General features: G+C 43.9%; 1 non-coding gene across 1 annotated transcript; it reads right to left on the bottom strand.

Moving 5' to 3' along the window:
- Window positions 1–4,559: 4,559 nt before the first annotated feature.
- Window positions 4,560–4,665, bottom strand: LOC144216912 (U6 spliceosomal RNA). Its single transcript, XR_013330791.1, has one exon. It is a non-coding gene; the product is annotated as a U6 spliceosomal RNA (small nuclear RNA).
- Window positions 4,666–12,934: the final 8,269 nt, after the last annotated feature.

Raw genomic sequence — 12,934 nt, 5'->3', positions numbered from 1 at the left:
AAGCGCCCTAGGAAGACTTACCTGGGCAGGAGCTGTGTCCCCATCTTACAGTGGAAATAACTGAGGTTTAGGGAGGTGACAGGAGTTGTTCAAGGTCACAGGACTAAGAAGTGACAAAGCTGGCCTTCCAGCCACGGAAGCCATACTCTAGCCATTATGCCCAGAGACCAGGAGAGGTTGTCCACTCCCTCACCCAGTGCATTCACTGAGCCCCTATTGTGTGCCTTCTGCTCCCAGCCCCAGTAAGTGCCTAGGGAAGCCAAAGGAGTAATCGAGTCATCGAAGAAAAGACTGAGGTCATGGCCAATGATACCTGTTAGGAAGAAAATAAAACAGAGTTATTGGGCCAGAGAGAGAGACTGGGGTGGGGGCTGAGCCTTAGCCTGGTAAGGGAGGGTCAGAGAGGCTGTCACTGGCTGTGATGCAGTGACAAGGCAGGAGCCCACTGAAAAGTCCTGAGGGAACAGCAGATGCGAGGCCCCTGAGGCAGACACAGGTGGTGGGTGGGAGGAGCTGGAACAGCCAGTGAGGAGCGCTGTGAAGTTTGGGTTCTTCTCTGGGTGTGATGAAGCACAGTCCCAGTGGGAGGGGGAAGGAGGGTGAGATTAGAGTTTGTGTACTGCAAGGATGCCATCCCCACCCCAGGGGGGTAGAGAGGACTTGGGGGCAGGTCAGGGAGGAGGCTGCTGGAGTCCACCAAGGATTTTCGAGGAGGAGCGAGCCTGCCCGATGTGGAGTCACCTACACTCTGGTGGGGCTGCAGTCACGTGCATGCTTCCTCCCTCCTCACAGGGCCAGGAGGGCATGAGNGGTGTCTCTTTTGCCATGTCCCCAGAAGTCTTTGCGGGTTGTTCTGGCTCTCACTTGTATTTTTTTTTTCTTTCATAGTTTATTGTCAAGTTGGTTTCCATATAACACCCAGTGCTTGTATTTTGACCCAGACCTAGAGTCAGCTGCTTCTCCAAGATGCCTCGTGCCTTGGAGTGGGGATAGGCTTCAGAAACTAGGATCTACACTTTAGATGGGCTCAGTGCATCCTTGGCGTCATTGTCTTTAGACCTTCTCAGTGCACCAGGGCAAGAAATCAGGGTTTTTTTTTTAACTAAAAATTAATATTTTCATCTTCCTCCCACAGTAAGAACCTGGTTCTCCCCCAAATATCGGTAATCATTTGCTTAGTCTTAGAATATATCCCAAAGAGTTTTAGAGTCACTACATCCAAACCACTGCCTACCAAAACCTACCAGGTCAAGTTCAGGATATCTTTGGGCGTGTAGTCGGCTCTGTGTGAGCGTGTTATCAGTTTGTTTATACCAATAGCTTCAGCTACTTCTGTTTGCATGAGATTTGGGTTCTTTTCCTTGTTAGTGTTTATGATATAATTTTATTTTTTGAGTACGTAAAACATTTACATGACTCAATGTCAAAACTTTTTTTAAAAAGCTATCCTGAGACGTCTCAATCCAGTCCCTGTTTCTTCCTCCTTGTTCCCACACTGGGTGTAAGCACTTGAAACCATTTCTGGCTTATCCTTCCTGGGTTTCTCTTGCAAAATAAGGCATTTATGGGTTATCACAAAAATTAACATATCCACCACTTCTTTTGCACCTTGCTTTTTGCAATTAAAAATACCTCCTTACCTGTTCATAGAGACTTTCCTCATTGTTTCGTACAAGGACCTACTCTATCGAGGGCTGTATCACACTCAGCTCGTGCCCTGCAGAGGGACATTCGGTTTTTTCCAGGTCTTTGTTGTTACAAACAGTAGGTTAAGGGTAGCCTCACACACATGTTGTTTGCATTTGTGAAGGTGTATCTTTAATTCCTAGGAGTAAATATGTATTTATTTTCTTAGCTACTCCCAAATTCCCCTCTCCCCCAGCAACGAACGGCTGTTGATTCCCCTTCAACCTCGCAACTCTCAGAGCCAGGAAATTGTATTTCAGTGTGTTTTAATTTACATTTCTATTACGAATGCAGTTGGACATCTTTGTATACGGTTTCAAGTCACTTGACTATCTTTTTCTGTGAATCGCCTGTCTGTCTCTGTTGCCCACTTCCTATTGGATTTTTGGTCTTTTTTTCCTCCTTGGATTTAAGTTTGTTTAAATATATACATTAGTGCTTTATCTATTATTATTTTTTTTTGCAAATGTTGATTCCAGTTTTCTTTTTATTTAGTTTATGGCAGGTTTTGCCATTAAAAGCTTTCTATTTTTATATAGTTGATTTAATTATTCTTTGATTGGATCTAGATTTTGAATCCTAATTTAGAAAGGCTGTTCTTACACCCAATTGTATGGAATCTACCTGTATTTTCTTTTTTTCTTAAGTTCACTTATTTTGGGAGAGAGAGTGAGTAAGCAGGGGAGGCTCTGAGCCATCAACACAGAGCCCGATGCAGGGTTTGAACTTATGAATCCTGAGATCATGACCCGAGCCGAAGTCGGACGCTTCACCAACTGAGCCACCCAGAAGCCCCTAACCATGTTTTCTAATGTGTGTTTGGTTTATGGATCTGATTGAATCTTTTTCCAAATGTCTCTCTATCCCAACACTATGTATTGAAGAAGCCGTCTTTTCCCCAGTGGTCTGAAATGCACCTGTGTCATATAATAAACACCCAAATGCATTGGACCTATTTCTGGGCTTTCCAGTCTGTCTCACTAGCTCTGTCTCTTCGTGTGTGGGTCCCCTATGGTGGGCATTGTAAAGGCATCATTATGGTGCACATGTGTGCAAACGGCAAGAAGAGAGCTTCACAGTCGTTGGAGTAGGAGGGATAGATGGAACTCCACTCCCATTACTGTGAGTATCTGGTAGGGTTAGACCTCCTCTGTCTGCTTTCATGTCAGGGTGTCCTAAACATCCCTGCGTGTGGCCGCTATCTTTCGTTGGGATCACGTCATGTTGACAGACGAACTTCAGGGTAATTGACACCGTTATCAAGTTGAGCCATCTTATCCAAAACCAAGGAACGTCTTTCTGTGTGCTCGAGACTACTTAATCTTTTATTTGTCGAAGACCACTTTCAGGAGCATGTTGAAGTTTTCCCTCACATGTTTTTGTAAGTTTATTCATGAGGACTTGGCTTTGTTTGTTGCTATTATATATTTTTTTCTTCCATCCTATCTTGAACGTGTGTGTGTGCGCGCTGTTTTGTGTGCACCTATGTCACTGAATTTATTTTGTTGTTAGTTTCAGCATTAATCATTTTAGAGAGTTTAAGTATTCTGTCATCTGAAACTTGAAATAGTTTGATTTCTTTACTGATGTTTATGCATCTGCTGACTTTCTCTTATCTAATTAAATTGGCTAAATACCTCCCATTCAATATTTTTTTATTTTTTTAAGTTTTTGTTTATTGGGGCTCCTGTATGGCTCAGTTGGTTAAGCATCTGACTTTGGCACAGGTCATGATCTCATGGCTCATGAGTTTGAGCTCCATGTCAGGCTCTGTGCAGACAGCTTGGAGCCTGGAGCCTGCTTGGGATTCTGTGTCTCCCTGTCTCTCTTCCCCTCCTCCCCCCAAAATAAACATTTTAGAAATTTAAAAAAACATGTTAGTTTTTATTTATTAATTGAGACAGAGAACAAGTGGGGAAGGGGCAGAGAGAGAAGGAGAGAGAAAATCCCAAGCAGGCTCCGCACTGTCAGCACGCAGCCCCATGTGGGGCTCAAACTCCAGAACTGTGAGATCATAACCTGAGCCAAAATTAAAAGTTGGACATTCAACCGACTGAGCCACCCTGGCTCCCTTCCCTTTCAATATTAAATGTTATTTATAACGGGCCTCCTTCCCTTGTTCCTGGGGTATTAAAAAGTTCTCTAGTACTTCTCCCGTTATGAGAGATGCTGACGTCAGCCACTCACATCCCCACAAACCAAAACAAAAACCAGCCAAGATGTTACACATCCATCCTTTGGCCACATTTGTGAACGTGTATTGTGTTGGCTGATCACTGGCCTGTTCTAGTGTTAGTTTTCCTCATTTATTGTACAAATTGTCATATAGTCAATTTAAAATTTTCTGTAATAGAGGCTTTCTATCTTTTAAATTATTGTGACCTAAAGTCAATTCAGATTATGTGGTTTTTACACTTGTGCAACACAAAAGTGAATAAAACATTCTTCCTCGCATGTCAAAGGGGGGGGGGTACTGACTTTAGGAAAGAGGATAGGGAGATATATGTATATATGTGTGGGGGTACACATTAATTCCTATTTTATTGGGTGGTTTCTTAAGATCAGGAATGAATATTGATTTTCACTGAAGACGTATATGGAGATAATTATGTAATATTTCTCCTAGCACTGTTAATAAGATGATTCTTTTATTTTTATTTTTTAAAAATTTTTAATGTTTATTTTTGAGAGAGAGAGAGTAAGTGGGGGAGAAGCAGAGAGAGAAGAGACACAGAATCTGAAGCAGGCTCCAGGCTCTGAGCTGTCAGCACAGAGCCTGATGCAGGGCTCAAACCCATGAACCAAGAGATCATGACCTGAGCCAAAGTCGGATGCCTAACCAACTAAACCACCCAGGTGCCCTCCCTTTTTTTTTAAATACAGAAGTCTTCATGAATTTGCCTGTTTCCTTGCACAAGGACCATTTTAATCTTCTCTGTAGCATTTCAACTTTAGTATATGTGCTGCCAAAGTGTGCGCGATAAGATGGATCATGTTAATGAATTTCCTAATACCAGGTCCAGAATGAGAGGACAAGGCAAATAGTAAGACACAAAGTTTATTAAATATTTATTAAGCTATCCTTGCCTTCCTGAAATGGAAGCCACTTGGGCATGATATAGTATGTTTCAATATCATTGTGTTAAACATCTACGGCTGTAAAGTAAGTTATCATCAACTTAGCTTAGAACAGCACACATCTATTATCTCATAGTGTCTGTGGATCCAGGTGTGGCTTTGATGGCTTCTTACTGGTGTTGGCCAGGACTGAGCTCTCATCCAGAGGTTCAGGTAAGAAGGGATCTGCTTTTCTACCTATGTGGTTGCCAGCAGCACTCACCTTTTTTTTTTTACTTGCAGGACTGAGAGCTTATTGCCATATTCTGTTGGTTAGAGGAAAGTCAGTGGTTCCATCCACACTCAAGGGCATGAATGCCAGGAGATAGGGATGGTAGGTGCCTTGGTCTGTCCAGCACAGTGGTGTTAGATTCAGTTTGCTGATATTTAGTTTTACTAGTTTTCCTAGTCATTCCTTGGTTTGATAAAGTGTGACTTCTGACAGGTTCTTCAAGAAGGATGCGTGAGTATGACATTTCCTGATTCATTTCATGTTGAAATTGTTTTCTGTGCTCTTGATACCTGAAGGATAGTTTGGCTAGTTATAAAATCCTGGCTCACAGGATGTTTTCCCTGAATTTGTTATAATGTTGCTCTGGGTTGTATTGCTTACATGCTGTTGACAAGAAGTCTCATATAAACACGCTTTTCTTCCTTTTATGAGTGACTCATGAGTCCTAGAGCTCCAAAAGGTTTTTTTTCTTTACCTTTAAAGTCTAATCATTTTAGGGGAGCCTGGGTGGCTTAGTCGGTTAAGCGTCGGACTTTCGCTTAGGTTCATGGGTTAGAGCCTCACGTCGGGCTCTGTGCTGACTGCCAGCTCAGAGCCTGGAGCCTGTTTCAGTCTGTGACTCCCTCTCTCTCTGACCCTTCCCTGCTCACGCTGTCTCTCTCTCTCTCCTAGAAATAAATGAATAAAGCTTTTCATTCATTTTCTCAATGAGCTTTATTAAAATTTCAGTCAAATCTATTCTCCTTAAAAGAGCATTGAGATTAGTGTTTATTTCTGAGATGATGTTGTGATTTTCATTTTCTCTCCTGAGTTTGGGAATTCTAGTTTCGTGTGTACCTTTTTTGTGTGTTTCCGTTTCTGTTTTGAGTTTTCAAATTTATATGTAAGGTATTTTGTCATGTGTCAGAATGCTTTCATGAGGCCATTCAAGTCAGAATGCTATGTTACATTGTTTCCCTGTAAATTGGCTGGTGGGGAGAATGATTGTCGGCTCCTTACATTGCTTCTGTATGGGTATAGTTTGTTACCCTCTGTTAACTTAGAAGTGTCCTGGGGCGCCTGGGTGGCTTGGTCAGTTAAGCGTCTGAGGAGTGATTTTGGCTCAGGTCATGATCTCACGGTTCACGGGGTTGAGCCCTGTGTTGGGCTGTAGGCTGACAGCATTGGAGCCTGCTACGATTCTCTCTCTCCGTCTCTCTCTGCCTCTCCCCACCTCTCTCAAAATAAGTAAATAAACTTTAAAAAAGAATAAGAAATGTCTTTATGTTTGCAGGTAGTGGGAATAATAGAGCAATCATGGGATGGCCTTGGGGATTTGGGTAACATCAGGTTTCTTAGTTCAGAAGTGCCCTCTTCTGTTGGTTTAAGGAAGTGCATTATCCTTATTTGGAGTCTTACCCGGTGTGGGATGGTTTGGTGTCTGCTGAGTGTGGGATGGTTTGGTGTCTGCTGAATTTACCATTCACTTTTGCTTCTATAGCAAAACCCTTGAATTCCCCATGCTACATTTTTCCCCCATCCATTTACCCCCAACCCTCTATGGGCCTCCTCCTCTGAGCCACATCCTGTAGAAGCAGGACCTTTCCAAGACATCCAACCGGGGTCCTGCACACCTTCTGTCCCTTGTGTATTCCCCCAGATTCCAGGGCTGCCTCTCACCTGGCCTAGGATCTGCTCTCAGAACTGCCCCACTCTAGGGGGACTTTCTCCTTCTGGTGTCATTGTGTCTAAATTCTTGGCCCCAGTCCACTGCTCCTCTCCCCTCCCCCCCCCATCTCTGCTCAACCTGCCACACCAGCGCAGTTCTCTGGAGCCGACTCTGCAGGTGGGGTTCCTTGCCTCATGCACCCCAACTGCAGGTGGGCAGCGGCCTGGTGTCCTGCTCACGCTCTAGGCCCGAGCGTGAGTGGTTTTATTTGCGCTCTCAGTTGATCTGAGGTTTGCCTTTGGGTGGCTGCCATTATCTACAGGGACCTGGAGATGTCCCCAGGCTTTTTTCTCAGAAAGCTTCATAGGGAATGGTGTGCACCCCACCTCAATCCATCCCTCCTCAACATCTGGCAGTGTGTGTTTCATCTCAGTGCTCGTAACTTTAGCTGAACTATTTAAGAGTAGGTGTATCAGTACCTCCTTAGAACAAAGATGTTCTACAAACCTCAGGTCAGGGTGTCACACCCAAGAAACAATATTAACACAAAAACATTTCTCATTAACAGTCCATATTCAGCTTTTCCCAGTGGCCCCAGTAATGTCCTTTTGGGCCTTATTTTACATCAGTGATCAAGAGTTGCACTTGTGTGTCATGTTTATTAAAGTCTTGTAATCTAGCGCAGTCCCTCCATGTCATTTGTCTGTCTTTCCTGGCGTCATTTTGAAAGCTCCAAGTCAGTTTTCTCCCATAGTCTGGATTTGTGGGACTCTTTCCTCAAAACTCGATTCAGGCTAAGTGTTTTAGGTTGAAGTTGTTTTAAAATTACAGACAAGGTGGGGGGTGTGGGTGACTCAGACAGTTAAGGGTCAGGCTGTTGATCTTGGCTCAAGGCGTGATCTCATAGTTGTGAGGTCAAGCCCCACGTTGGGCTCTGCGCTGACAGCATAAAGCCTGCATGGGATTCTGTCTCCCTTTCTCTCTGCCCTTTCTCCACTCATGCTCTCTCTCTTTCTCTCTCAAAATAAATAAATACACATTTATAAAAAAATAAAATAAAATAGGGCACCTGGGTGGCTCAGTTGGTTAAACGTCTGACTTCAGCTCAGATCATGATCTTGCGGTTCGTGATTTCGAGCCCTACGTCAGACTCTGTGCTGACAGCTCAGGGCCTGAAGCCTGCTTCAGATTCTGTGCCTCCCTCTCCCTCTGCCCCTCCCCCGCTCGGGCTCTGTGTCTCTCTCTCTCTCTCTCCCAGCAATAAACATTAAAAAAAAATGTTAATAAATAAAATAAAGTTACAGACAGGGATGCATACCTAAGAAGAGAAGTGGAGTGCCACCTTCCGCCAGCCCACCCTGCACCCTTCTGGGGGCTGGGCAGGGGCCAGCAGCAGCGTGGGGAGGGACTGTTGCAGGGAGAGGTTGAGGCCCTGGGGCTGCAGGCTTTACTGGGCTGCCTTACGGTACTGTTGGGTTCTGGTCTCAGTTTCCTTTCCCACCCTCCTGCCATCCTTCCTGGTCCCCTTCCTGTCACTGTCACTGTGCCCTCCCAGGGGGCTGTCTGGCCTGTGCACCAGGCTCTGCCTTAGTGGGACCTTTCTTTCGGGAAAGATGCTCACCATTTCATGCAGACCCCACAAAGATCCCTCAAGGAACCAGAGGTAGCAGAAGACTCCCACGTCACCGATACCGGGGTTTGAACTCCCTGCTTCCTTGGGGGGACTCCTCTTACACTCCCAGGATCACCCTGTGTCCAGACACAAAAGGGGGCTCATAATGGCAGGGTCTGGTACAGAGGAGGCATCCGCTGTGTGTCCATTTCCTTCCCTTCCTGGAGACCCAGCACATGTGCGTCATCTTCAGTAGTAATAGCAGAGCGGGACCTGGCTCTCCTTTCCCGACAGAGCTCCCTCTCTTGCACGTCATGTCTGTCTCCATGACTTCCTTTTTTTTTTTTTATTGTCTCTTCCTTATGATTTTCTTTTTTTTCTTTCTTTCTTTTTTTTTTTTTTTACAAATAGTTTATTGTCAAATTAGTTTCCACATCACACTCAGTGCTCATCCCCACAAGTGCCCTCCTCCATGCCCACATGACTTCCTTTTTTTAAAGTCTATTTATTTATTTTGAGAAAGAGAGAGAGACAGACCCTGACATGGGGCTCCAACTCACAAACCGAGATTATGACCTGAGCAAACCAAGAGTCAGATGCTTAACTGACTGAGCCACCCAGGCACCCCTGCCTCCATTACTTGCTGAACTCGGCCAGGAAGAGTTTTATGGACTAATCAGTGAAAGGACCATGACTGGGCAGGGGCAGGGGGAGGGACTCAGTCTTATTATTTTGGGGGAAAACTAACACAGGCTCCAGTATTGCCAGTTAATGGCCTTTCCATCCTGCACCAGGATCGCCCTAATTGGTGGATTCCTGCTTCACTCGGAACAGACCTCGCCAAGGGCAGGAAGGAGCAAAATTTTGAAATCGGCACAATAGTGCTCCCTGCAGAGTAAAGAGTTCCTTGATTTATTTGGTCAGTAAATTGTTCATTTGTTGTTGTTAGTTTATTTATTTATTTTGAGAGAGGGGTGGGGAGGAGCAGAGAGGGAGGGAGAGATAATTTCAAGCAGGCTCCTCGCTGTCAGCACAGAGCCCGACACGGGGCTTGAACCCACAACTCATGATCATGACCTGAGCCAAAGTCAAGAGTCCGATGCTCAACCAACTGAGCCACCCAGGCACCCCATTCTCTCATGTTGCAGAGCAGATGGAGGTTGCTGTGAGAAGTTCCTGAGGCCACAGGTACACAGTGATCCTGTGTGGGTGCTCCAAGCATCAGAGAGAAGTGTTCCTTTTATTAATATTATTCAGCCAAACTCTGTTGCTTTTGAATACTGTTTGGATTTAAAAACAAACAAATGAACAGGACACCTAGATGGCTCAGTCAGTTAAGTATCTGACTCTTGATTTCAGCTCAGGTCATGATCTTACGGTTTCCTGAGTCTGAGCCTCACGTCAGGCTCTGTGCTGACAGCACGGAGCCTGCTTGGGATTCTCTCTCCCCCTGTCTCTGCCCCTCCCTGCTGCTCTCTCAAAATAAATAAATAAACAAAACAAAAAAAAAGATGAGAAAACAGAGGTTCAGGGACTTACGGGGACCTCACAGGATCACCCAGGCCATGCAAGCCTTGGAGCTTGGTCTGCGCTATTTATGGTCTGAGATGTTTACCTTCAGAGCTGTTTTTAGGTGATGTGACCTGTCTGCTCCTTCTGTCTGTCTGCCCACTCTCTGCTCGCCCACCCATCTGTCCCTCCATCCGACCACGGGATGGACATGTGCTAAGCAGCCCGGAGTGACCGTCTGAGTGCTTCCTATCTGTCAGGCAGGGTGTGCCATGCTGCTTACAAACAGTACCTTCTGAGAAGGAAAATAAGTAAAATAGAAAGCAATAGAGAAAAAACCTTTTGAAAAAATTAACAAAATTGATCAAGTCTCAGCAAGAGTGTCTAGGAGAACACACAAGTTACTAAAATCCCACAGACATTAGAATGGAGATTTAAAACAATTTTTTTAATGTTTATTTATTTTTGAGAGAGAGAAACAGAGTGTGAGCAGGGGAGAGGCAGAGAGAGAGGGAGACACAGAATCTGAAGCAGATTCCAGACTGAGCTGTCAGCACAGAGCCCGATGAGGGGCTCGAACCCACGAGCAGTGAGATCATGACCTGAGCCTAAGTTGGACGCTTAACCAACTAAGCCACCCAGGCACCCCTAAAATTTTTTAAATGTTTATTTATTTAAAGAGAGAAGGGGTGGGAGGGGGCAGAGAGAGGGAGAGAGAGAATCCCAAGCAGCCTCCCATTCAGTATGTTGCCTTTTAGTTTTGTTGATTGTTTGCTTTCCTGTTCTGAAGCTTTTGATTTTGATTTTGAGGTTATTTTTGCTTTTGTTTCCCTTACCTCAGGAGACATACCTAGTAAGAACATTCTCCAACCAATGTCAGAGAAATCACTGTGTTCTCTTCTACAATTTTTATGGTTTTCGGTCTCACATTTAGGTCTTTAATCCATTTTGAGCTTATTTTTGTGTATGGTGTAAGAAAGTGGTCTGCTTTCTTTCTTTTGCATGTAGCTGCTCAGTTTTCTCAACACCCTTTGTTGAAAAGATTGTCTTTTCCCCCATTTCATATTCTTTCTTCCTTTGTCAAAAATTGATTGACCATATAATTGTGGGGCTATCTCTGGGCTTTCTATTCTGTTCCTTTGATCTGAGGGTCTGCTTTTGTGCCAGTACCATACGGTCTTGATGATGACAGCTTTGTAATACAGCTTGATGTCCAGGATTGTGTTGTCTCCAGCTTGGCTTTCTTTTTGCTTTGGCTATTCAGGGTCTTTTCTGGTTCCATACAAATTTTAGGATTGTTTTTTCTAGCTCTGTGAATACTGCTGGTGGTGTTTTGATAGGGATTGCATTAAATGTGTAGATTGCTTTGGGTAGTATAGACATTTTAACAATATTTGTTCTTCCAATCCATCAACATGGAATGTCTTTCCATTTCTTTGTATCTTCTTCAATTTCTTTTATCAGTGCTTTACAGTTTTCAGATTAAAGGTCTTTCTCCTCCCTGGTTAAGTTTATTCCTAGGCATGTTATTATTTTTTTGTGTAATTATAAATGGGATTATTTTATTAATTTCTCTGACTGCTGCTTCATTATTAGTGTATAGAAATGCAATGGGTTTCTGTGCATTGATTTTACCCTGTGACCTTACTAAATTCATTTATCAGTTCTAGCAGTTTTTTGGTGGAGTCTTCAAGGTTTTTTATTTAGATTATCATGTCATCTGCAAACAGTGACAGTTTTACTCCTTCCTTACCAATTTGGATGTCTTTTCTTTCTTTTTGTTGTCTGATTGCTATGGCTAGGACTTCCAGTACTGTGTTGAATAAAAGTGGTGAGAGTGGACAGCCTTGTCTTGTTCCTGAACTTGCGGGGAAAGCGGTCAGGTTTTCACCACTAGGACAATGTTGACCACGTTGTCTTTATCCATTCGTACATCAATGGACGCTTAGTTTGTTCTCATATCCTGGCGATTGTAAATAATGATACAATAAACATGGGGATGCAGATATCTTTTTAAATTAGTGCTTTTGTTTCCTTTGGGTAAATACCCAGTAGTGTAATTACTGGTTCTATTTTTAATTTTGTGAGGAACCTCCATCCTGTTCTCCAGAGTGCCTGCAGCAGTTTGCATCCCACCAACAGTGCACACAAGGGCCCCCTTTTCTCCACATCCTCACCAACACTTGTCGTTTCTTGCCTTCTTGATACTAGCCATTCTGACAGGTGTGAGGCTCTATCTCACTGTGCTTTAATTTTTTTAATGTTTATTTATTTGAGAGAGAGAGTGAGAGCAAGGGAGGGGCAGAGAGACAGAGGGAGACACAGAATCCGAAGCAGGCTCCAGGCTCTGAGCTGTCAGCACAGAGCCAGACGCGGGGCTCGAACCCACGAACCATGAGATCATGACCCGAGCCGAAGTTGGCCGCCCAACCAACTGAGCCACCCAGGCACCCCAATCTTATTGTACTTTTGATTTGCATTTCCCTGGTGATGGGTGACGTTGAGCATCTTTTCATGTGCCTGTTAGCCATCTGTCTGTCTTCTTTGGAAAAATATCTATTCAGATCCTCAACCCAGATTTTAAAGTTGAAGTATAAGTAGTCATTAACCATTAATTAATCATAATGAATCCATTCTAATTGGATTGCTTGGGCGCTTTTTGCTATTGAGTTATATGAGTTAAATAAAATATTCATAATGAATTTCTTTAAAAATTCCAGATAGTAGGAATGATGAAAGTGGAGTGGGTAGAGAGGATGGCCCAGGTGGATGAAATGGGGGGATTGATAATGTTTCCCTGCCTAATCGGGTGGGGGGGTCTCCAGGCATCTAAATGGTTATCTTGCTTCATAATATATATATGCTGCTACAGGTAATCTTTTTACATAGCAACCGTTACATAATAAAATCCCTTCCTTCCTTCCTTCCTTCCTTCCTTCCTTCCTTTCTCTCTCTCTTTCTTTCTTTCTTTCTTTCTTTCTTTCTTTCTTTCTTTCTTTCTTTCTTTCTTTACATTTATTTATTTTGAGAGAGACAAAGAGCATGAGTAGGGGAGGGGCAGAGAGACAGAGAATCCTAAGCAGGCTCCACACCGTTAGCTCGGAGCCTGACTCGGAGCTCGAACTCATGA

Source organism: Crocuta crocuta, unplaced genomic scaffold, assembly GCF_008692635.1.
Source record: "Crocuta crocuta isolate KB4526 unplaced genomic scaffold, BGI_CrCroc_1.0 scaffold218, whole genome shotgun sequence".
In the NCBI taxonomy this organism is placed as follows: Eukaryota; Metazoa; Chordata; class Mammalia; order Carnivora; family Hyaenidae; genus Crocuta; species Crocuta crocuta.
This window is presented reverse-complemented; position numbering and strand designations above follow the sequence as displayed.